Below are 24,620 nucleotides of genomic sequence, written 5' to 3' on the forward strand. Positions count from 1 at the left end.
TGGCAGAGATTTGAAAAGCACTAAAAAGTTGTGTTGACAGTGTGAGGGAACTGACACTTTCTGGTTGATGTTTTAACTTCACAAAGTTTAAGGATGTGCACATACTACGAATAATCTATTCCAATTCTAGGAATTTAGCCTCATAAAGCATAAGTTTTTCCAACATTTTTTTATTTGCAACATTTTCTAACAAATTTCAACCATATGGAAAACTTGAAAGAATTTTGCAGTGAATATCCATATACTTACCACCTAGATTCTACCATTAACATTTTGCTGTACTTGCTTTATCATATATTGATCCCTCTATCCATCTATCAATACGTCTTATTTTTTGATGCAATGTTTTTACATCAAAGTAAGTTGCAGACAAATACTCATAATAAAAAATGTAAGCAATGATTTGCCTGCAAGTATTTTCATCTTATTATTTATGATAGCAAAAAAGTGAAAACAACTAAAATGTACAAAAGTAATGGATTAGTTAATTATGGCACATCTCTATGATGGATGCAGGTATTAAAAATGAACTTCTAGGTGACTATTTAATTACAAGGACTAAATGTTCATATTAGGTGAAAAGAAGGTAGATTATGTGGTATGAACAATAGAATCCAAATATTGTTAACACTCTTCAAACTATCCATTGACTATTATGATTTTTAATCATTATTCTTTTATCTTTTTTAATTTATCTCTTCAAAAAGTGAAACCCATAACTCTTCTCTTACCCCTTGAAATCCCTGGGATTATTTTTGCTTGGTCCAATGATTTCATTTGGAGTCACCATCCGTCCTTGTAAGCTTCCTTTACTGCTGTAGCTCTAGTAGGCAGCTCACCCTCTCCCTTCCCAAATAACAGAGGAAGATTTTAGACTTCACCTCTGTGAAAACACTATTAAGAGAAGAAAAGACTGGGACAAAATATTTTGCAAATCTTATTTGTAACAAAGATTTGTTTCCAGATCGTATAAGAACCTTTGAAACTCAATAATAAGAAAATAAGCAACTTGATGTTTAAAAATGGGTAAAAGATTTTAACAGACACGTTCATTAAAGAAGATATGGGGATGACAATAAAAATATAAAAATATACTCAATATATTTATTTAATAGTGCAAAAAATTTTAAAACCACAATGAGATATCATTGCATACTTATGAAAATGAAAAAAATGGCAATACCAAGAGCTGACAAGAATGCAGACAACTGTAACTCTCGTGCATTGCTGGTGGGAATGCAAAATAGTGCATGTCTATTGGAAAACAGTTTGACCTTTTCTGAAAAAGTTAAGCATGTACTTATTACATGACCCAGAAATCCCATTACAGATATTTATCTAAGAGGAATAAAAACCTATGTTTATTTAAGTCCTGCATGCAAATGTTTGTTTATAGTAGCTTTATTTCTTATCACCAAAATCTGGAAACAACCCAAGTATCCTTCAACAAGTAACAGGATAAACAAATTGTGGTATATATTCCATTGTATACTCTTGGGAAGACAGAGAAACTATTGATTCTTTTAACAACATAGATGACTCTCAAATACATTTTTATTAATATATGTGAAAGAAGTTAGATGTGAAAAATTATGTACTGTATAATTACATTCTATGACATTCTGGAAAAGGCAAAATTATAGGGAGAGATATTAGATTAGTGGTCTCCAGAGGTTAGAGGTTGGGGGGCATGGGTTGGATCTAAAGGAGCAGCATGAAGGAATTTGGGAGGTAATGGAACTATTCTGTATTGTGACTCTAGGGGTGGATAGATTACTCTGTCTTTCTTAAAAACCCATGGAACTATATACCACCAAGAATAAATTTTACTGTTTGTAATCTTTAAAATTAAATAAAAAGTACTTTGGAAAATTAAAAAAGAAAAGTTCAGAATAAGACAGTCCAGCATGCCATCTTGGTGTATCTTCCACCCTTCATCGCAGAAACAGTAATTGAAAGATTACGTATATTACAAACATATAGATATAAAGCCTAGAAATAATTTCCCCCTTCCACTCAGATAAGATTTTCTTACCTGTTTTTTTTTTCCTTTTTAGTAACTTTTATTCTTGTTCTTTGCCTTTTTAGTAACTTTTATTCTTGTTCTTTGTCCTTTATTTTTCATTCTTATTACTCCTCAGACGCGTGCTTATTGTTTTTAAACAGATTGCTTCCTTAGACTGTAAACCCCATGGCGGTAGGGCAACTTAGTAAATATCTATTATGTGCTTAAGTCTTCATATTTTGTTACCCTTAGAACCAGCTCAGATACCTTTGTATTTTGATATAAGCTGGGTTATCAAGTGAATTACTTAGAACTGATTGAATTCCAAATGACTTTAGTTTCTACTAGAACATGTTTTTTTCAACAATTTACATAGGAAAATTAACAATGTTTAAAAAGAGAGATTTGCAGTGAGTTTTTAGTAGTTTGTTTCTGAGTTGTCACAGGAATGGAATCTGATGATAAGCCCTTCATCTTCCAGTCAGCTCCAATGTTTTATTTTTAATATTTGGTAACTCGTAGTAAATTTAGACTGCCTAATTTACTCAGATTATAACAACAGCACAATTAGAAGAGTGCTAGACTTGGAGTTAGAAATTGTTTTGTAGCTTTCTTAGCCACTTACTAGTAATGTAACCTTGCGTAAACTTCAGTTATACTGGTTCTACTTACTTGTTTCTTTTCATTGGATGTAATAAACATAAAGTGCTATTATTAGTAATAATAATGACATACACAGAATTATTTTGTTATGGCTATCTCATAATTATGCAATAAGCATGATGTGAATGGAGAAATAGGAAGGGGCAGGAAGGGAGCAGAGACTCTGTAACACTTCCTTTCTTACCATATTCTGTTCTTGCCTTTTAGAGGTTGAGAATAACCCCCAAGTGGGAAGATAACCGTTATTGAACTACTACCCACAGCATCTCAGAGAGTGGTACAGAGACAATTGAGAATGACTCTCACTAAAAAATAGTGGTAGACCAATTAGGGCATTTAAAGCATTTCATTTGAACTGCATGTTATAATGTCTCACTTTCCTAGATCAATATTGGACAAAATTATATTTTTCTCTGAAGTTCTTTCTTCATCATAGATTTGTTGATAACTTTTATTTATTCAGAGGTATGGTTATAGGTGTGGTGATTTGAAATTTGTTAATTTTTCATTTTTAAATACCTCAGAATTAATTTTTTAATCTTAATAGTACTATTTGTGACATTAGTAGAAAATATGACAATTTAGGCAAGGCATAGTGGCTCATGCCTGTAATCCTAGCACTCTGGGAGGCCAAGGCGGGTAGATCGTTTGAGCTCGGGAGTTTGACACCAGCCTGAGCAAGAGCGAGACCCTGTCTCTACTAAAAAAATAGAAAGAAATTATCTGGACAACTAAAAATATATAGAAAAAATTAGCCGGGCATGGTGGCACATGCCTGTAGTCCCAGCTACTCGGGAGGCTGAGACAGGAGGATTGCTTGAGCCCAGGAGTTTGAGGTTGCTGTGAGCTAGGCTGACGCCATGGCACTCTAGCCCAGGCAACAGAGTGAGACTCTGTCTCGAAAAAAAAAAAAAAGGAAAAAAAGAAAATATGACAATTTAGATACATATCTAGGTGGAATGTAATTAGACGAGGAACAGCCATCTATTGTTTGTCTCAAAAATGCAATGGACTGCTGACACTTAAAAAATTCAGTATTTAAACAAATTTCATGGAAAAGATTGAGTGTGTTCATGATAGCCAGAGGAACTCAAGGGATGACTAATCCTAATTTGTGAAAATTATCAAATTCAGATGTACGGGTATTTATAGGATATGATCTGTCAGTCATGAAAAATTATTGGTAGTTTTGTGATAACTAATGAGCTTCATGACCTTTTAAGCAATTGTGTAAAACAACATTATTTTTCATTTTCAACCATCACTTATCAAAAGATCCTTCAATTCTGTGCTGAAGGGCGATAAACTCTTAGTAACTGCTGTCCTTGGTGTACGGTTTTGGATGGTTGGCGTCAGAGAAAGAAAGACGAGCAGAGTTGAAAGGGGTAAGTAACGCGGCTTTATTTGAGTGCTCCCAGGCGAGGGTAAGAGGTCCCAAGAGAGAGGCCCGGGCAAGGTTCACGGGTCCCAAGAGAGGGGCCCGAGAAGTCACGCCACCCAGAAGTTTTGTGTGGGCTTATATGTGTTTTAGAGCTGGGGGGTGGGGGTTTTTCGGTTCCCTACGGTTTTAGGGCGGGTATTGAGAACTAGGAGGGGCTGGTGGTATGTATGGATTCCAGGAACTGAGACCCTTATCAGGGTAACCATCCAGGTGTGGCTATTCTTTAACTTAGCTGTGCCTTGCAGGCATTGTTTTTGGCAGGTCTCGTGGGCTTCTTTTTTTTTATCAGGGAGGGGAGGGGTGCCTGCCACCAGCCTTACACTTGGCATTATGAAAATTGGGTTTAGGTAAAATACATCATCTCTCGATCTTAAAAATATAATGATCAAAGAGCTGCAATAATTTGTCATGTTTTTCTTTTAAGTTGACAGTTAATCGTATTTGCAGATAGTTGAACAATCTTACCAAGGAATGTAGATAAGTGAATGATTGGATATCAAGCTTGAGGAATGGGCTTTTGTAGAGTTAGAAAGCACTTCTATTTGCTTAGCTCACATCAGTATTTTATCAATGACTTTAACAGATGCTTTTTCAACAAACATTTGTGCCAGCATTCATGCTTTCATGTATTAACATTTTAATTCTCACAAAATAATACTTAATATGACCATTATTGACTCCCTGTTATGTGCCACTTTACCTTACTAGTTGCTTTATTGTCATTTAATCCTCACAAACCCCTATGACAAGAGATATTAATATGCCTAATTTATGTATAAGGTTAGTGAAGGTGGATGAAAACACAGTTGGTAATAATAATAATAACAATAGCAATAGTAATAGTAAAGACAACGGCCTAAATTTATTGAGCACTAACTATGGGCACTGATCTAAGTGATTTGCATATATTCATTCATTTCATTTTATGATATGGATACCTGTATTATCTTTATTTTATATGTGAGGAAACTGAGACACAGAGGTTAAGAAGCTTGCCTGAGGATAATAGCTAGGAAGTGATTAAGTTTAATTCCAGGGCTCACACCCATAACCATTATATGAGGTTATTGCTTTAGTGAGCACCAGAATCACCTCAAGGGCTTGTTAAAACAAAGTGCCAGGCTCCACCTTCAGGGTTTTTGATTCAGTAGGTCTGGGAATTTGCAGTTCTAACAAGTTCCCAGAGGATGTTGATTTTGCTGGTCCAGGGACCACACTTTGAGAATGACTAGACTACTCAATGCATAGCATAAATAAGATGCTTCCTAACTGAGAAGATTCATTAGTATCATGCATGCCAGAGTCAATATTGCAATCAAGATGTTTGAACGGGATGAAAGGTGTCTTGGGTTGGGATCACCAGAAGCAAAGACTGAGATGGGATTCCTGCTCAAGTGATTTATGAGAGATGTGTTCTTAGGTGAAAGCAAGTGGAGGAATCAGGACAGGGAAAAGGATAAAAGCTAAGGAAGAATGTGTTCTTGGCTAGAGGCTAACTTTAGTCTGATCTCCTAGGAAGCTCCAGAGCACAAACCATACCACATAATTGGTCTCACTTTGTGTCACTGGGGCTAGCTGTCTGTGACAGTCATTGGCTTACCAGTCAGTCAGTCATTAGCTGAAGTGCAAGTGGACATCGCCTCCCAAACCAGGTAGCTCTAGTTTTACTGAGTAATTCTCTAGAGAAGGGCGCTGCTCTGAGTTATTAGCCAGCAGTGGCAACAGCTGGGTTTGGAAAGGTGCACAAACCTTAAGGGGGGATCCGGTCAGGGCACCAACAGCATCACTACCAGAGTACTCTGAAACCAACAAAATGGAATCTATGAAGAAATATATGTATAAGGCCTGCATTTAGATGAAAAAAGGAGGCTTGTCTTGAAAGCAGTTGAGAAAGAGCTGTGAGTTTAGTTGACCACAAGCTCACCATAAGTGAAAAGAATGCCACAGATGCTAGAAAAACTAGGAACTTAAGCTACATTAATCAAAGCATAAGTGGATCTCAAATATGGTCTGGGGATCCCTGAGGGTCTCAGAAATCTTTTCAGGGGGTCCAGAAGGTCAAAACTATTTTTATAAGATGTTAAAAATATTAAGATGTTATTTGTATTTTTAACTATCATTCTCCTCAAGCTTTCCAGAGGCTACCTGATGTGTGGTACTGTGACAGATGGAATGCAAAAGCAAATGCAAAAGTCCTCCTGTCTTCTATTAAGCCAGACATCAATTGGTGCTCCTAAATCTATTAAAATAAAAAAGGAAAAAATAAAAATAAAATTTGCAAAAATGAACAATGCCAGGTTTTTTGCTAATTTGCTTTGGAAACTATATTTTTCATAGAAATATGCTATTATGTTAATGATTAAGTGAATTATTAAGTATTTTTTAAACTTTCTATTTCCAATACCATGAGTATTAATAGCTATAACTCTCTTAAAAGCTTATTGGGATCGTCAATGAATTTTAAAAGTATAAAGATGTCCTGAAACCAAAATGTTTGAGAACCACTGATTTAGATCAAGGAAAAATTAATTATTACATGTGAAGAAGAACATTGATAACTATTATAAATAATAAATACATAAATAATAAAAAATAAATCATAAATAGAATTTACCCAGGCAGAGGATCATGGCAATGGCAATGGGTGTGCTTGGAAACATGTTATTATGAGGAATATTTGGGGGCTCTGGGGATGTTAAAGTAGAACAGAGGAAGGAAGTTTAGTTGCTTTCAGGTATCTAGAAGGCTTTCCTATGGAAGAGAGAGTAGACTTATTCTGCTTGTTTCCAAGATAGGGCTGGTTCCAGTATCTGGAAATTATTCTAGACAAATTTCCCTAATGTTTGGAGTTCCCTACAACTTACAAAGCTGTAAGTTTCCTCCTCTTTAGTGGAGACCTTCAGCCGCAGTGTGGATAGCCCTCTCTGTAGAACACTGGTTACAGACTCCAATGCTCAGCTGCTTAAAGCAGCCTGCCGATGATGAGAGAGTGAAGTGGGTAAGCTGGAAGTGGTGGGGGCTATAGAGAAGTGGAGAGGCAAGCCTTCTGGAAAGGGGCAGCAGGCATGCAGCTCCAGGTGAATTTTTAAGAGAAGGCAGAGATCTGGATTTTTGTGAGTTGGCTTAAGTAAAAAAAAATAAATCCTGTGCAGGCTAAATAGGTCGTATCTGTGAGCTACAAATGGTCCTTAGGGCACCAGTTTATAACCTCCGGTCTCAAATAGTTGAGAAAGGATTCCTGCATTGCACAGAAGATTGAGCTAGGGGACCTCTAATTCTCTAGAATTTAATGACCAATACTTCCATATGTATACATCACATTTCCTGTTTAAAGATGTTCAACAGGGATGCCTCTACTAATAGTTGTTTAAACAGTTTTTTTTTTTAAATTTTGGCCTTGAATGATGCGGGAAATAAACTCATTTCCCTGTTCTATCCTTATCCAGCAGTATTGATTGTAGAAAGATAGCGAGATTCATGATTTTTATCCCTGTGAGATTATCTAAAATGATATGTGATAATCATAGGATTTAAAAAATCAAAGCAAAATATAATGGAAAATGAAGTCACTTGTGAAAATCATAATCTCTACCTTCTTTGGATTTTCTAAATAGTATTTTAAATGATAGTTAAAAGAATGAGATAATACTCAGAAATCCACTAAATATATTGGGCTGCCTTTTAGTTCTGGCTTTGAGAAACAGGAATTCTTATAGGTTAGATAAGACATTTATTGAGAGTAATTAGTATGATTTTACTTGTGGCACTTCCTAATTTATGAAATAACAAGACTGAAAATTTTTGGACAATATCTTTACCAATGACCAAAAGACATCCATTGCATCAATTTAAAATCCTCTAAATATAAATGAACTTTAAAAATTTTTTTTTAGAGACAGGGTCTCATTCTGTCACTCAGGCTAGAGTGCAATGGCATGATCATAATTCACTGTAACCTTGAACTCCTGGGCTCAAGTGATCCTCTTGCCTCAGTGTCCCAAGTAGCTGGGACTACAGGCACGTGCCACCATGCGTGGCTAAGTGCTTTTTTTTTTTTGTAGAGATGGGACCTCACTCTGTCACCCAGGCTGGCCTCAAACTCCTGGCCTCACGCAACCCTCCCACCTCAGCCTCCCAAAGTGCTGGGATTACAGGCATGAGCCACTGTGCCTGGCCTAAGTGAATATTTTCGACAGAAACAAACATAATCAACACTGGTCCCTGGGATATCTTATTTTATGTGACATCTATTTTCATGAATGGGTGTTGGTGGTACTATGTCACTTTATCAATTTATGATTTTTTGCATTTAATTGAAGACTATTCTTAGAGAAATTGAGATATGATCATTTAACAGTAGTGAAAAATATGATTTAAGAATTGATCTGCTTTAATGAACATAAGCTTATTGTGGAAAGTCCTTGTTGAAGCCTTAGTTATATAAATGAAATCAGAGTTTGAGAACAGAAATGGGAATACAAGCTCTATTTTTCAATTAGAAAATTTTTTGATGAAAATTAGCTATTAACCTTCAAAATTCACATGTATATATTATTGTAAAATAACTGCTAAACTTTAAAAATACTTTTTAAGATTCTAAATTAACTTACTGGCTAATAAAGGCTAGCGACGTTAGAGTGAAGTAATAAGTTGTAGCTTTTCTATCATGTTTAGCACTAACCCACTCAATAAGAGGAAACAGTGAGATGCATATTCAACATAGATAGCAATTGTTAATAGCCAGTAGTAAAAGTTATTAATGAATGTTTAGAAGAGGAAAGTATTTGAAAATCTTTCCTATATAAGTAGTGTTCTAGATGACATTGCTTTGCATTTTCTTTTTGTCTCTACCTTTTTCATTTATGAAATTTTGAATCATTTTCATAGAATAGAGGCAGATCAGATTTTGTCCTTTGATTAATACAATTCAGATATCCATACACATTTACATTAAGTAGGTCAATAATTTTTACATTATTAAAGTTTGATTTCTTCTATGTAAAGTTCAATTACTGCGGTTCCACTTCTTCCTTCTGCAGAGGTATCAGAGATGGCAACTGAGTGTATTTTATTTATTCATTTACTATCCTTGTTACTTTAGAGCCTTAGGTTGCACCTTCAGATTACATTTTTAAAAACTATGAAAATGATGGAGTCATAAAAATAGCAATGGTATGCTACTGGAAGAAAAGATTTTTGTCCTAGGGCCTTGTAATTCACTAACTGGGACTTTCTTTAGACTAGGGCAGGTAGAATATTATAGAGAGCGAGGGCCTCAACAAAAAAAACAACCTGTCATAAATTCCCTGAAGCATAAAACGGAGAATCAGTAGCAGGAGATGATCTCAATTGCCAAAGAACATATTCAGAGAATGATGATCTTCTGAGGTAACCAGGGCTTCAAATATACTTATTTGCCCTAAGGATTTTATTAAGTGGCTTCTAGGATGAGTTCTATTTTGTATGTCCAAAATAGACTCATATGTCAGAATACTATGTTTTTTTTGTAATGGAATAAATGACAAGCCACAGTTCTCAGTAAGTGTTAACAATTTCTCTGTAAAGCAACTGCTATTTTTAGACTGAAGTATAGACATGTTGATAAATGTAAATGGATGAATAAGAAGCATGATTACCTCTAGTATTTAGAAATGTAATTATTAAAGCAACGTTAAAATACCAGAAAGTCTGTTATGGAAGCATGTGTAGTAGTCACTCAGTATAATTTATTGAATTGATGAATCTAATGCTGATAGATAAATGGATTTTTTATGGAAACAACTATCAATACAGCAGACCCCAATCCCACTTTTGTGTTTTTCTTAACGTATTAAGAAATGGTTCAGGCCGGGCGCGGTGGCTCACGCCTGTAATCCTAGCACTCTGGGAGGCCAAGGTGGGCGGATCGTTTGAGCTCAGGAGTTCGAGACCAGCCTGAGCAAGAGCGAGACCCCATCTCTACTAAAAATAGAAAGAAATTATATGGACAGCCAAAAATATATATAGAAAAAAATTAGCTGGGCATGGTGGCGCATGCCTGTAGTCCCAGCTACTCGGGAGGCTGAGACAGGAGGATCGCTTGAGCTCAGGAGTTTGAGGTTGCTGTGAGCTAGGCTGATGCCACGGCACTCACTCTAGCCTGGGCAACAGAGTGAGACTCTGTCTCAAAAAAAAAAAAAAAAGAAAGAAAAGAAATGGTTCAAAGACAAAGTAAATTTTAATTCTGTTTAATTTAAAGTGTAAATATATACCATAGAGTGGTGTGGTGTCTGAGAGGGGAGAATATAGAATATTCTGAAAACCAGTCATGTCTGATTAGGATCTTCAATTCCAGCAAAACTGGGGATTATTGCATTAGATACAATATTTATTATACAGACTATATTTCCTTAACTATTAATAGTATATGTGTTTGTTTGTTTACTCATTCTTAGAACTCATCAGAAAGCATCACACAGAAACATGGCACTAAAACTATTTGAACTGTCTCATGAAATTTGTGACTTAGGGGTCTTAATGCAATTTGGTGTTCTGCTGTGAAGCCAGGGAGTCTTATATAGAGACAGGGTCATGCTTCACATTCTACAGAATCTTCTTTCTTATTTAAGCCCTTGGAACCTGAGTAATATCACTTTGCAAAATTCAGAGAATATATTTGGTTCAACGAGAGTCTATAACCTAAATGGCTTCTTAAGATTACTTCTACCTTTGAAATTCTCTGTGCTGTCTTCTCTTTGGCAAAACAAAGAGATAATCCATTTTTTGAGAGAAATCAAGATAAATCCAGATATTAATAGGTAACTAATTCTCTATTTATCAAGCTAGTAGAAAAGCCTTTGTAAAGATACCTGCCATAGCCATTGTATTTTAACTCAGCAGCTAGTTATATCAGAAAGTTTCCTTTATGTGTAGTTCTCATGTTGAGGTTTTCCTTTTTTTAAAAAATCAAAAGTAAGAGCATTTCTGGCAGTAGCTGTGTATTAAGAGAATAGTGAGCTGATATTTCTGTACAAAATCTGACAAACTTTAAATGTGGAGTACTTATGTTCAGTTATAAAGCTCTAAGTTAGGAATCAGTTGTTTCTGAGGAAGGTCACTTAGTGCATTATTTTAATTGCCCTAATTATATATTCCAACCATTTCTTTTAATGAATTTGAGATGCTTCCCATGATATGGCTTTTAAAAGACACTTAATGGATTGATTGGGGGTTTCAAACTTTATGTGGGTCTTTTTTAATGGAGAATTTCTGAACAGGATATCTTGATGTTATAATCAAATCTGAAATAAATGAAAGTGAAGCCACTACTTAGTATTTCTTTCTCCCCATTTGACTTTTTTTTTTGAAGCCAGTTGAAACTTCATATGCGGAGAAAGATACAATGCTTGAAATATATTACAATGAGATTTGATCTCACAAAAGATTAAATGGAATCTAAAATATTTGAGTTTTCAGAATTATTTTACTAATTATATTTAAAATTATTTTTCTTCCTTGGTTAAATTGAAAAGGTTAATTTAAAAAATATTTTATGGAAAAAATGAAATATCCATTAGCATAATTTTCTATGCAGGGCTCAAAAAACAATCTTCTCATATAATCTAAAGAAATTGAATATTAAAATAGAAATGTGAATCTCATGGTATAAACTGCAATCTTCAGATGTTAAAAGGATTATTGAATATTTTGTTAGCTTTAATGAAGTTAGCTACTCGTCAGGATTTTTTTTTAACTGTCGGGCAAACACTTGCCATTATGTAGAGTATTATTTTACTACTAAGCCATTGCCCAGAACTAGGGACAGTCAGTCATACATGCAGATGGCCCATATAGCCACCAATATTTCATTCACTAATACTTGAAATGCTCAGCCTTTATTAAAAATGCAGATAGATTATTTCGGAGGGGAAGGAGCAAAACATTTTCAAACTGGAACAGTACTTCTGAACCCCATGACTGGACTCTAAGTGCTGACCTGGTTAGATCACTTCCATCACCACTGTGTCCTTAGCTTCTAGCACAGTGCCTAGCACATAAATGCCAGAAACTAATATAGCTTGTCTCTTGATTTTTCTGGATAGGAACTACCTGGAATTTCTCCTCTCCCCAATATACTACTAACCTAACTAAAAGCTAGCAATATTAATATGAATGTTTTGTCATTAGCAGTTTATTTTCTATTTATTAAAGGGTACTTATTAAATAAAGTGGCTAGGAATATTTTGTTAAAGCTTATTTCTGAATTTAAGTGCCTAAGGGTAAATAATAATTTTATCTTAAAGTAATGGAAATAACCAAGGATTGCATTGTAAAAGGTTTTCAAAATAAAAAGTTCAGGGGAAAACCTGTTTAAGAGGGAGACATCCAAGTGTTTTAACAGTATTATTTTTTATTGTATAAATGGGATATGGGAACTTCAATAATGTTCTTCCACATGGTACTTGCAAATTTGCTATTTTAGAGGTATTCTTTGCTCTTAGCAAACTGTTAGTCCTGGGTATTTTGTGATAAGCATTGAGAGAAGCTACATGGAGTTCTAGCTAACCTCAGAGGAGCCTTGGGATAGAGATTACAGGTTTGTCTCAACTATAGTTTAGGGTGCATTGAAAAGAGTAGGAAGGCTGTCAAGTTGGCAATGTTACCTGAAGAACATCTGGATGGATGCCTGAGAGAATACCTTTTTTTGGCCATTGGGTCAGAGGGCACAGCAGCCTGGCAGGCTAAATCTGGAAAAGACAAGTAGTAGTAGTCTGAAAGTGATAAGGTTTTTTTTAGGTGAGGTACTTAAAATGACTTTTGACTTCTGAAGTGACGTTGTTAAATGCTCTACAATAATTATTTGTGAAACAGTTCATCCTCAGCCTTCCTTAAGTTAGATGTGAAACAAAAGGAAAAAAAATAACAGTGATCTCAAACTCTGAGATCCTCTTTTCTGCTTACACCCTTCTTATTTTATTTATGCTTCTCTCCCTCAGAACATGCTTTGTATACTCTTTTTGTCTCAAGGCCCCAATGGCGTCAGTCTTCTTTTTATTTCTCTTGCCTCATTACTTGGTCATGACCTTGACCGATTCAGCATTGCCCACAACGCCTAGGTTCCATCCATGGCACTTTGCCCTACACCTTTATGTTATACCTATATTGCCATTTCCTAGTCCTCTTCTATAATCCTCTTTCTCTTCTTTCTTTCATTACCAGATTTTATGAATAAGTAATCTATAGTACCTTTACTTTTTCATCACTCCTTCCAACCTTACATCTTGCCTTTGACTTCTACCAAAGTCAAGTTATGGAATTGCTTCCTTGTGAATTACTAGTTACCTTCAATCACTCCATCCAGTGTCTTCATCCTCTTTGACTACATTGCACCATTTGACACTGCTGACTAAGCCCTTTCTTCTTGAACTAATTTCTTTCTTTCTTTCTTTTTTTTTTTTTTTTGAGACAGAGTCTCACTCTGTTGCCTGGGCTAGAGTGAGTGCTGTGGTGTCCGCCTAGCTCATAGCAACCTCAAACTCCTGGGCTCAATCAATCCTCCTGCCTCAGCCTCCCAAGTAGCTGGGACTACAGGCATGTGCCACCATGCCCGGCTAATTTTTTCTATATATTTTTAGTTGTCCAGATAATTTCTTTCTATTTTTTTAGTAGAGACAGGGTCTTGCTCTTGCTCAGACTGGTCTCAAACTCCCGAGCTCAAACAATCCACCCGCCTTGGCCTCCCAGAGTGCTAAGATTACAGGCATGAGCCACTGCGCCCGGTCTAATCTCTTGTTTTTATCTCTGAGACCTGGGTGACAATGAGTGCTTTTTACTCCCCTCTTTCTAACAGGTCATTTTAACTATTATTCTGTGGTAATAGTTCCAACATCTCTCCTAAGTCAGAGTCTTTGGGGGAATGTTGGAGGTCAACGCATACAAAGAAAGGTGAATCCAGAGGGCAGGCATGGGGCCGAAAATGAGAAACCAAGTCAAATGTTGTGACTATCTAGCTAACCATTAGAGAATCTTGGGGGCAATTACCTCCAACAAAGCTGAAGTGTTCCTTGCTTTCTAGTATGACAGCTGGCATCCTGATAAATTGGATTGACTGAAAAACACATGATTGGAATCTGGCAACAAGAAACTTGGGGGCTGAGGATGGATTCCTTCTGTCCCTCTGTCTGCCTGATGAACCCATCAAGCAATCCTGGCTTGTACTTCTCAGTAGTTAGGAGAGAGGCTGCAGCACATTCTTGGTATTCTTGAGGTGGGATACCAGCTTACAAAATGTTTCTCCAAAGCATACTCTTTTGGTGACACAGAGTGGAATTAACTTTAGTGCCAAAAGGAGTCTAGTACCTTTCCCATGACATGTTACACCTTGGATTCTTGGGAATGGCTGTAGGAGGTGTACATGGTGGTGAGTATAGAAGATAGTGGTGGGGCTCTGCACTAAAGAAAGTTATTGTGGGTAGAACATGAAGAGTGTTGCGCTGCAACTTTAAATTGGGCTAAGTGGTCAGAGTTTTCAGCAGGGTTTGCCTGGATCTCCCCTCCTGAGTAGTAGTAGGCTGGCTGAAGTAGGGCATAGTCAAGTTGCTGGTGTGTTAAGTTCCTGAATCTGGGATGCCCATTCAAGTTCTGAGAGTCAGAGAGACAGACCAAGTCAGAATCCATGAAGGAAAGCTGAGATTTAAACACCAGGAAGTTCCCAAAGAATTGCAGGGGAGTGATGGTATAAAGGGTTTGGCAGAGATGAGACCATGGTGAGGTTAGGTGGGGAAAAAGTGAGGAGGATCCTAAGTCATTGCCCTGACCAATTTGGAGTATGTTGGATCTGCATTGAAGTTCTTGGATGAGTGGTATTTGACTGTGTCAGATAGGTTTGAAGGATTTAGAAGAACCAGATGGGGTCTCTAATTTGCATACTTTCTCCTGGCCCTGGGCCTTGTCTATATATTCTTTGTATTAGTCTCTTGCTTATTAGAGGGTGTCTGGTGAGTCTTTCTGGATGGTGTACAGCTGTTGCAGGTATTGGCTGGTAGCTGAGGGTTATAGCTTTGCTCAGAGGTGCTAGGGAGCAGCTTAGTGGAAGTTGTATTGTCTAGGGTTATATCTCCCCTAATTAACTGCTTGTTCCTTGAGTGCAAGATCCATAGCTTATTTATCTTTGTAGCACTTTCTCAGGCGATCATTTTTTTAAGTGTGTTTTTTAATTGAAAAGCTAACTGTCCAGTTACATTTTTTTCTCATAAAAACCCCACAAACTGGGTAGTAACTAAGTCTCTAGTTTAGGCAATATATTCAAACCTAAGAGAATTAAACAACAAAACAACACACACACACACACACACACACAAGTCTCAGATGCAATTAAGGGAGCCCTGCTACATCCAGGCTAATCAATACTAGTGGTACTCCTTGACTCTAGGAGGTTGGAAGGCATCCTAATACCCCCACTTAGCACATTTACTTCAAATAGCCTTTCTCCAGTTTCTAACTCATGCATTAAAATAGTATTTTCTTAATTCTATTTCAGAAAACTTTTTGCAAGTTGTTTTATGTGCAATGCCAACTTTTTAAAAGGTCACTAAAGTTAGCTGTACAATAAACTAGGCAGAAATTGCTTTACAACAAAGAGGAAAAACCCAAAATGCCGCTTTCTATAGAGAACCCACAGTTTGTTTTATTCAGAGCAAAGAAAAAAGAAACTTGCAATCATACTAGAAGAAAGTCAGCCGAGCTTTAGAATCTGCACTCAAACTACACATGCAGTGAGGACAATATTCTGCTAATACAATGGATTTGCTGCTGTATTTGTCTGCTGTTTGTCTAATGTTAACAATCATAAACAGCAGTGCAACTAGTATTTGGAACAATCCTTAGTGTTACAGTGTCAGGTACAACTTTTCACTTCTCTTCACACCACTGGTTCTTTTGGCGTACCTGGGCTTCCTCCTCTTCAGTAAAGTCGTTTTTGTTATTGAGGGTCTTGGGAATCTCTCTAGGTGTTTTCCCCTCACTCGTATTGGCAACAGTCTTGCACGTAACATCAAGCAAACCTTTGATGTCTAAGTAGTTTGCAGTCAGAGTAAGTTCAAAAAGTGTTCCTTGGTCAACTTTCAGGAATTCTTGGTCCCAAACAGGATTATGGTCTGTTCGCTTTTCTTTTTCTCATCCTCTTCAGGAGGAGGAGGGTCATCCTTGTGGTGGGGGCATCACTGAACAACCTTTTTTAATGCTGCTGCATTAATATTTGTTAGAGGAACTAGGTCATTGTCTCCTTCATCCATTCCCAAATCTTCCAACATGGTCTTGATAGTCACAGGCTATTTGGCAATTTCCACATCAACTTCAAATATCTCTCCATCAGAACTCTGCAACTTAATTGAAGGCATGGTGTTCAGCCTCAGAGGACAGACAGCCGGAGGCTGACGAGAGCTGGGCAGTATCTGCACAGTAAGAGAAAGGTGGAGGACAAGGCCGCTGCTCTCTCAGGGCATCATTTTGAATAAGTGACATACCAGAAGGAATATTATAAAGAGCAACCAAGTTTTACTCTATAGAAAAGCTTTTTGTTAAACTATCCAATGTGGCATTATTGTTCTATGATATACATTTTATGACATAAGGAAGAAAATATTGAGAATATGCCTGTCTGAATCTGTTGTTTATAGACGCTCCATGGGATATTTAAATGAAATTTCAATTCCCATGTATCCCAAAGGACCAAAAGTATATATTTGACAAATAATCTTTTTCAAGAAAAATCTATTCAGCTTCCACACTGAAACTTTTACGTATGATTGGTGGTTTAGTGTTTTTTTTAAAAAATAATAAACAAATGAATGTTTCAGGAAATCTGTGATAGACTGAATCAGGTGGAACTGATTTAATGTTATGGATAATTACATAATTAGCGCTGTAAAAAATAAACCATACTATCTACTTGATGGACTGGTACTGCTGTGAAGGGGGTATGTAATTACACAATCAGCATCCTGCTCCTATGCTCTTTCTGGGTAATCCTTTCTCTGCCTTGCCTGAGAAAGGGCTTCCTGTCTTGTATTTCCTGATGTTAAATTTAAGTAAAGAGAGCTGAGCATTGAGTAGTTCCCAGGCCCTTGATAAGTCTTTTCATAATCTGGGTCTGTGTGAGAGTATCCTCTGAGACCAGTGGCTTTCAAGCTTTTTTGATATAAACCCACAATAAGAAATACATTTTACATCAGGACCCAGTACACTCCATACATGCATACCTGAAACTGAGGTTCCTGAAAAAATTCTTATTCTTTCTGATCTACTCTATGAATATATTGTGCTCTATTTTGTTTTTTAAAAATGCTGGTTGAGGCCCACCAATTAATTTCAGAACTTGTTAATAGCTCATAATTCACGTTTGCGAAATACAACCTTAGACCCTTAGTGACTGCTAACGTCAGTGGAAAGGATTCGGAGTGAAGCATAAAGGGGCTGCCAGAGGTTTTGTATGGCAGGTGGTGTGGCATAGTTGAAAGAACAAGAGCTTTAAAGTTGGGCAAATTTGGCTTTAAATCCCTACTTTCCCTCATTTTAACTGTGTGACTTTGAACATGTTACTGAACCTCTTTGAGCCTCAAATCCTTTATCTGTAAAGCGAGGCCCTGGATACTACAGGCATCGGGAGGTGGGAAACTGCGGGTCGTGTATGAGGGTAGCGTGTGTGGATGTGTGCAGATGCACATTAAATATCATGAAAGAAAACACTTGGCCAGTGCCTGTAAAGTAAAACACGTATGGGGTAGGTGCTTCATCAAGTTTAGTTTCCTCTCCCAACTCTTTCTCAGTCTCAGACACCTCAACTGGAGAAGGATGTATTCACAATGCCTGCCTCACACGGTGGTTCAGAGGCTCAGATAAAATGATGGGAGCCAAGAGTTAACAAATGGGCATTTTTATTAGTGTAACTTTAAGGCAGTGGTAGGAATGGTGAGTCCTACAAATTTTAAGCGACAAAACTAGAGAACAAAACTGGTTTTGAAATTCTGTATCATACCTCTTAGTAGCAAGAATTGTTTTGAGACACAGTGGTATTGCATGCTGATACTGGAATGCTGCTACCAAAACTGTTGAAGGATGATTTATAGTGCCTGCTATAAATCACAGTATACATTTGAAGTTCCATATTACATTCTGTATAGAATTTAAAGAAACTTTGAAATTATTCTACAAAGGACTTTCTTCAAGACCTGGAAAATTTGAACATCAGATGATAATTATGCTTTCGTATAATATTTCTGTCAAATTTTCTTTATCTTCACTGGAATACAATATAATAATTCAATTGTGAGACTTAGACAAAGGTAACCCCCATCTCACAAGAGGAAATCTCAGGGCAGGACTTTTCATTGTACTCTTATATATTTTTATAAAACTCCCTTTTTTCTTTAAATATGTTATGGTTTTTACTAGTGAAATAGTTCATGGCTTTGAAATGCTAGTTCCTCACTTGTTTTAATTTTGTACTTGCCTGAAAGGAAATTCCTTGGTTTTGTTATTATCAGTGTTCCTCTCTTTCATTCACCATTTCTCTGGGATTCTACTGAGATTGTGATTATTTAGTGGTAACCTGGGCTTTCTTGGTCGTGTGGAAGGGACATAAATCAGCCAAGGCAAGTGTGAAGCTATGACAGCTACAAAGCATCTTTTCCATATCTCTTATTTTCTACGGTGTCCAATCTCTGGTTGCTCTGAAATGTTTTAGTCTCACTTTAGGCACGTGTTGGTTGCTTGCACTTAATTTTAATGCTACTTCTAAGTTGCCATTTCTAAGTTACATCGAGTTAGGAAATCACCTAACACTCTATGTTAAGTTCAAATTGAACTTAGAGAGATTCAGTAGAAAAGGCCTGGCTCCTTTAAGACAGAAACACCTTTTTCTCTGCCAAAAAGCTCTTTGTAAAATTGAAGGACTTAACCAAAAAGGGCTTCAGTGTAAATTGAATATTGATAGAGGAGGGAGGTTAATTGGCCTTAGTAACTTGGTTGCTAAGGAAGCATTTTCCTCATTGGGAGGAAATTCTCCCGGGTGTTCTGTAGCTTCATGTGGACCTAGGATGCTTTGTTTTATCTCGTGCTTTCTGTTTCTGAGTTGGAAGAGGAAAGAGCAGAAAGCTATCATAGGAATGAAAAACTGTGTGAAGCAGATGGTTGCTCTCTCTTCGCTACAGAAAGAGAGCTAAATACTGACTAGCAACAAGCCAATGCCAGCAAGGACTCTTTGTTTAAGGCAGACAGTTGGAAAATACCATGAGGGCAAGATATAAAGAGCTTGCTGGGAGGACATAGGAGAGGTTAGACTAGGGTTTATTCAGTGCCTGGAAACATATAGGCAAGAAAAAATAAAGGCTATTTTGGATGGGCATCTAATGTTCATGTTAAATCATGGAGTTAAATGTTTTCAATATGGTTAGGTTTATTAAGAAAAGTTATTTAGCTTGTATTTAGTTGTTTATATTTTGAAGGGTTTGAACTATATTGTATATAACATTTAGCAAATTTATAATTATTTTAATGAAGAATGTTTTGTTATAAATATCTATGTTATTGTTCCCTTTATCACTTAGTAGTAATAAAAGTGACTTTGGAATAAATAAATTACACATTTTTATTGAAATATTTTTCCAAAGCAAAAATGTCTTTGTATATCTTTCCATATATGCTAGGCTCTGTGGATATACTTTAATGATTTGTAAAGTATTATTTCTGCATACTGAATGATACTCCATTAACCTCAGGAAGTTAGTGCTTATATTTTGCTTAATTTTATTTTTTTTCCTTACTACTTCACTCAACAAATATTTTTAAGTATCCATGGGGCATGAGATACTGTGCTTAAGGATACCACAAAGCATAAAACACTCCTAGGAAACAGTGACACACTTTTCAAGAGAGTTTGGAAAATGAAAGTATTTTTGCTGGTATTTTCTGGTTTGTATCAGGTTTTCTAGGTCTTCTTCATTATGAGTATTGAATATTATTATTTGTACTAAGTACTATTATTTAGATTTTAATGGCACTTTTAAATTATAAAATTCTTTTCAACAGTGTTATTTGGATTATTTTCGTGGACATATACTTCAAAGGAGGGCTAGAATTTCTTGGCTCTGTCCGGAACCCTGGAGTATCAGAGGAGGATATGGAAGTCCTCCTTGGCAACTTCTCTTAACTTTACCTTTGGTTTTTGTGGCCATGTAGTTCTTGTCCTGTGAATGTAGCAGAAGGATTTCAAAGAAAAAGTAAATGGTGGTGATCCTTTTGAGGGCTTCTGATTATGGTAATATTCTCAAAGAAGCTAGTAATAGTTTATTATGGAATTACTTAAGTATAACCAGAGAGCATAGTAAATATACAGATGGTCATCAGTGATGAATCGTACACTAGAAAGCTAGCCAATATTATTTTATCAAGTAAAAAATTTCACAAAATAATAGGCTAAATTGGATCGCCTCAATAGTATAGTAATAGAATAATATATTAAATATATGAAGAATACTCAATGGTCCCCTTTCCTTTTAATGTTTAGATGCCAGTGTGTTGTGGTTGTTTTACAAAAATTATATGGTAAATCTACATTTTCAGATTGCCTAATTCTAATCTTGCTTTACAGTCCATTGGTTTAGGCTTTGGATAGCCTTTGTAACTTGGATTGTCTTTTAAAGATTGGAAGTTTAGTAAATGACAGGTGGGTGTCTTCAGTGAGAAAGGAGAACAACAAATACAGGATTCAGTGTTAAAAGGTAAATATTTTATATAGATTTTGAGCAGAATGGTGATAAATGAGAGAAACTGGCGTTTGTAATAATAATATTTAATGGCTTTTTGGACATCACATTTATTTTCTCTCAGTATCCATTACATTATAATAAGTGTGTTGCTTATTTTTTGTCTGTGAAAGAGACTGCACTGAGCTGAGATTTTAAAAAAAAAATTTTTTTCAGAACTCAACTGCTTCTATTTAAGATGAAGCTCAGCTAGTAAACTCATTAAGTGAGGACCCTAGGCAGTTCTCCAGTGCTGAGTCTGAAAGCACCGTAGTGCAGACATCTTTGCATCACCGTCGTGAATGACCTTGAAGGAAGCCTGCACTTCATAAAGCAAAATCCTCACTGTGGCACTTCTTTCTGATTTGATTGATGCTTTAGAAAAAGCTGTAAGATTTTCTTTTCTTTTATAGTGTGGGGTATATACTCTTTATACTTCATAGATTTTGTACTTGTCTGGAGTATTTTGTTGGCAGGTTCTTATAGGTTCTGATCTTTCACTGACTGCAGTACAACCAAGCGATGAAATCACTCTCTTTTGATCAATTATTATTAGGGAGTAAGGTCTTAGTGCATTGGGATCATGGGCTTTAACAATGGAAAAATACTGACTTCCTAACTTAAGTGTAATACAATCATTTTTCTTCCATCATAATCTTCCAAGTATCTCAGTGGGTCGAAGGTTCTTTAATACTGAGATTGTAGGATTTATATTATACAAAGGATATACATTCCTGTCTAGCCACTATCCACTGTACTTTCTTAGATTGATAGTTCCCCTCCTTTTAGTTTTTTAATTTGATACGTAGTAAAGGCTTTTAGTATACAGTTTTATATCCAAAGAAGACACCAGAAATCTTAGAAGATAAAATGATTATTTTATCTTCTTGGAATTACTTGGTCATTTCTTATACAAGAAGTTATCATACAAAGACACAATTATTATTTGTTTTGAAATTCTTGGCTGTGGAGAGTGTATAAGAGCTATATTATGACCCTTGGGGATAGGTGTTTAGGGGTTAATACAGGCATTACAGTTAGGTGAAGGTGGACCTCCTATCAGTTGCAATGAGTTGCGGAGACCATTTAGAGTCCCCTTTCTACCTAGGAGCTCTGCTAGCCCGTGAATTCAAACCCTGGTGCCTCACCTTCACCCTTTGGGAGCTGAACATTCCTGACCTACCCCTGCTAAAGGGACTCTGAATCCTGCTCCTTACTTGGCCCCCGTTTCTGCTTTTATTTACCCTTTCTCCTGTATAAGTCCCCATGTGTTTTTAACCTCATTTTTATAATTTGATTCAGATTCTGGTCTCTCTCTCTTTGTTTCACAATTTGGTTTGCTGCTTTGTGCTGATACCTGAACTAAGCCTATTATTCAGTTTTCTTAATAGACTTCAAGTCCCTACCCTTAAACTTCTGTCTTATGAAGATAAAATGGTAAAATCAGACTGGCTTTTTTTCTAGGCTCTTGGCCATGAGGATTCATCATAGTCCATATATCCTGGAATTCAGTGAAATGACCATGTGAGAAGTTCTGAAGAAGGTAGTTAAAATATGAGAAGTGTGATTCAGGAATATCTAAACACCTATTTTCTTACATCTTCAAAATCTGTTGAACCCAGAAATATCTCAGTAAATGGGCACTTACTTAGCCAGGCTGAGTTTTTTTTTTTTTTTTTCTTTCAGTTACTTGATTAACATCGTGTCTCGTGGGCAGCTTCATTTTAAAGACCCTCTTGAGAGTCTTTGAACATGCTTAATTTATTCTAAATCCCTTTTATAATATATTTTCTGGCTGATGGACTTCTAGATTTTTCTCTTTTAAAAGTACACTATGAATGCATTGAAATGAAAATAAATTCTCACTCAGCCTTTTAGCTGTTAGTAAATGTTTCTTTTTCTTTTCTTTCTTTCTTTTCTTTCTTTTTTTTTTTTTTACAAAACTAACTAAAATGGTTAGAAATCTATTCACTTTCATGAAATAGAAAGCAAATCAGGAAATACGGAAGACTGGGGTTTTAGTAAATAGAGATATATTTATAATTTTTCCAGATAGTCACAATCAAGGTTGTCTTAGAAACTGGGTTTATAAACTAGGTAGCTAAATAATTATAGTAGAAAATTTAAAAATATTAATGGCAAATATAGAAGAATTGCGGTATGTACTCACTAAATTTTTAAGAAACTATTACTCTGTTAAGCTAGAAAAAATATGGGTATTTGTGAAAACTGAGTAAAAAGTTTGAACAAGGCTTTTAGAAAAGGTTTACCTATTTTTGTTTAACAGCTATATTAAAGGACTATTGCATTTATTTCTAATTATTTCCTATTAGGCCCTCAAAATACATCTAAAATGTCAAATTATCTTATTTTTATTTGTGAATTGATTGTTGGTTTATTACACAATATGCATTTTGGAGTAATAATGGATTAGAATGGATAATATTAGAATAAAAGCTTAAGAATTTTAAGCAAACATGACAATAGATGTCAAATAAGAAGTCTTTCTGCATTTTAAAAATTCTTAACTGGGTCAGTGGTGGATTCAGTTAAAGATGTTTGATTGAATTTTTCACCAAATGGTCATTTCCCATCATTTACCAATTCAATTCTCAACCTTTATTGAATAAATACTATATATTACTTAATGTAGAAAGAAAATAATCTAGATATTATTCCTACTTTCAAAAATGTTTCAAAGGGTACATATTTTAATGAACAATTGAATGGATTCTACAAAGAGAAAGTGTTTTCTGGTTATTGTTATTAATAAGCCAATCATAATTTATAATATGAAATAATGGAATAAAATTAAAAGTGGCAATAAAATTAACTAAATGAAACAACAACAATAGACAAATAAAATAGTAAATATCTCTAGGGATGTGACTGAAAGAAAAAACATATGTTTGTTATAGTCCTGTTTTGCATGTGCCTGAGTACTTATGTCTTAAGTATGTGTTGTAGTTTGTATATTGCTGCCTAAAAAACCACCCCAAAACTTAGTGGCTTTAACAACAATTTGGGGCTAGAGTCACCATAAGACTCAACTGGGATAGACATCCAAGATGGCTTATTCACTCACATATTTGGCACCTCAGTTGGGATGACTAGAATAGTTGGGGCTAGTAGGCTATCCCTTTCCCTCCATAGTCTTTCCACATGGCTATGTTAGGCTTCCTCCAGCATGGCTGCTTCAGTATAGTTGGGCTTCTTAGCTGGTGGCCTTCATCTTTTAGACTCTAAAGGAGCACCCAAGAAACCCAGATGGCAGCTGAAGGGCTTCTTGTGATCTAGCCTTGGAAATCATGCAGCCTCACTTCTACCACATTCTCTTAGTCAAAAGTGAGTCTTAGGACCAGCCCAGATTCAAAGGCAGGAAACCAGACAAGGGCATATGTACCAGGAGGCATAATTTATTGAGGGGAGGGGAGATGGAAGGAGAGACATCTTAAGAGATTAGCTACCACAATGTGTAATATTCATTCATAAGTACATAATAATCCTTTCACTGGATATTTAGTAAAATTTATATCAGTGTACTTCTAAAATTAAAATTCACATTAATTTTATGAGTAAAAAGATTTTGTAGCCAAAATATACTTTCATCTGTATATTTGTAAGAGTTTTAGTTTCAATAAGAAAAATAAGTCTTTTAAAAATAATTGCCTGATGCTTTTATTTGAGTTCATGTTGAGTATCTTCTGGGTGTAGGGTATTGTCCCAGTCA

General features: G+C 35.9%; 1 protein-coding gene and 1 pseudogene across 1 annotated transcript in view; one reads left to right on the top strand and one right to left on the bottom strand.

Moving 5' to 3' along the window:
• ATG10 (autophagy related 10) overlaps positions 1 to 24,620 on the top strand; it is a 228,269-nt gene that overhangs the window by 54,994 nt on the left and 148,655 nt on the right. The window lies entirely within an intron of this gene.
• LOC138398229 (S-phase kinase-associated protein 1 pseudogene) lies at positions 15,997 to 16,529 on the bottom strand (annotated as a pseudogene).

This window comes from Eulemur rufifrons, chromosome 17 (genome assembly GCF_041146395.1).
Source record: "Eulemur rufifrons isolate Redbay chromosome 17, OSU_ERuf_1, whole genome shotgun sequence".
In the NCBI taxonomy this organism is placed as follows: Eukaryota; Metazoa; Chordata; class Mammalia; order Primates; family Lemuridae; genus Eulemur; species Eulemur rufifrons.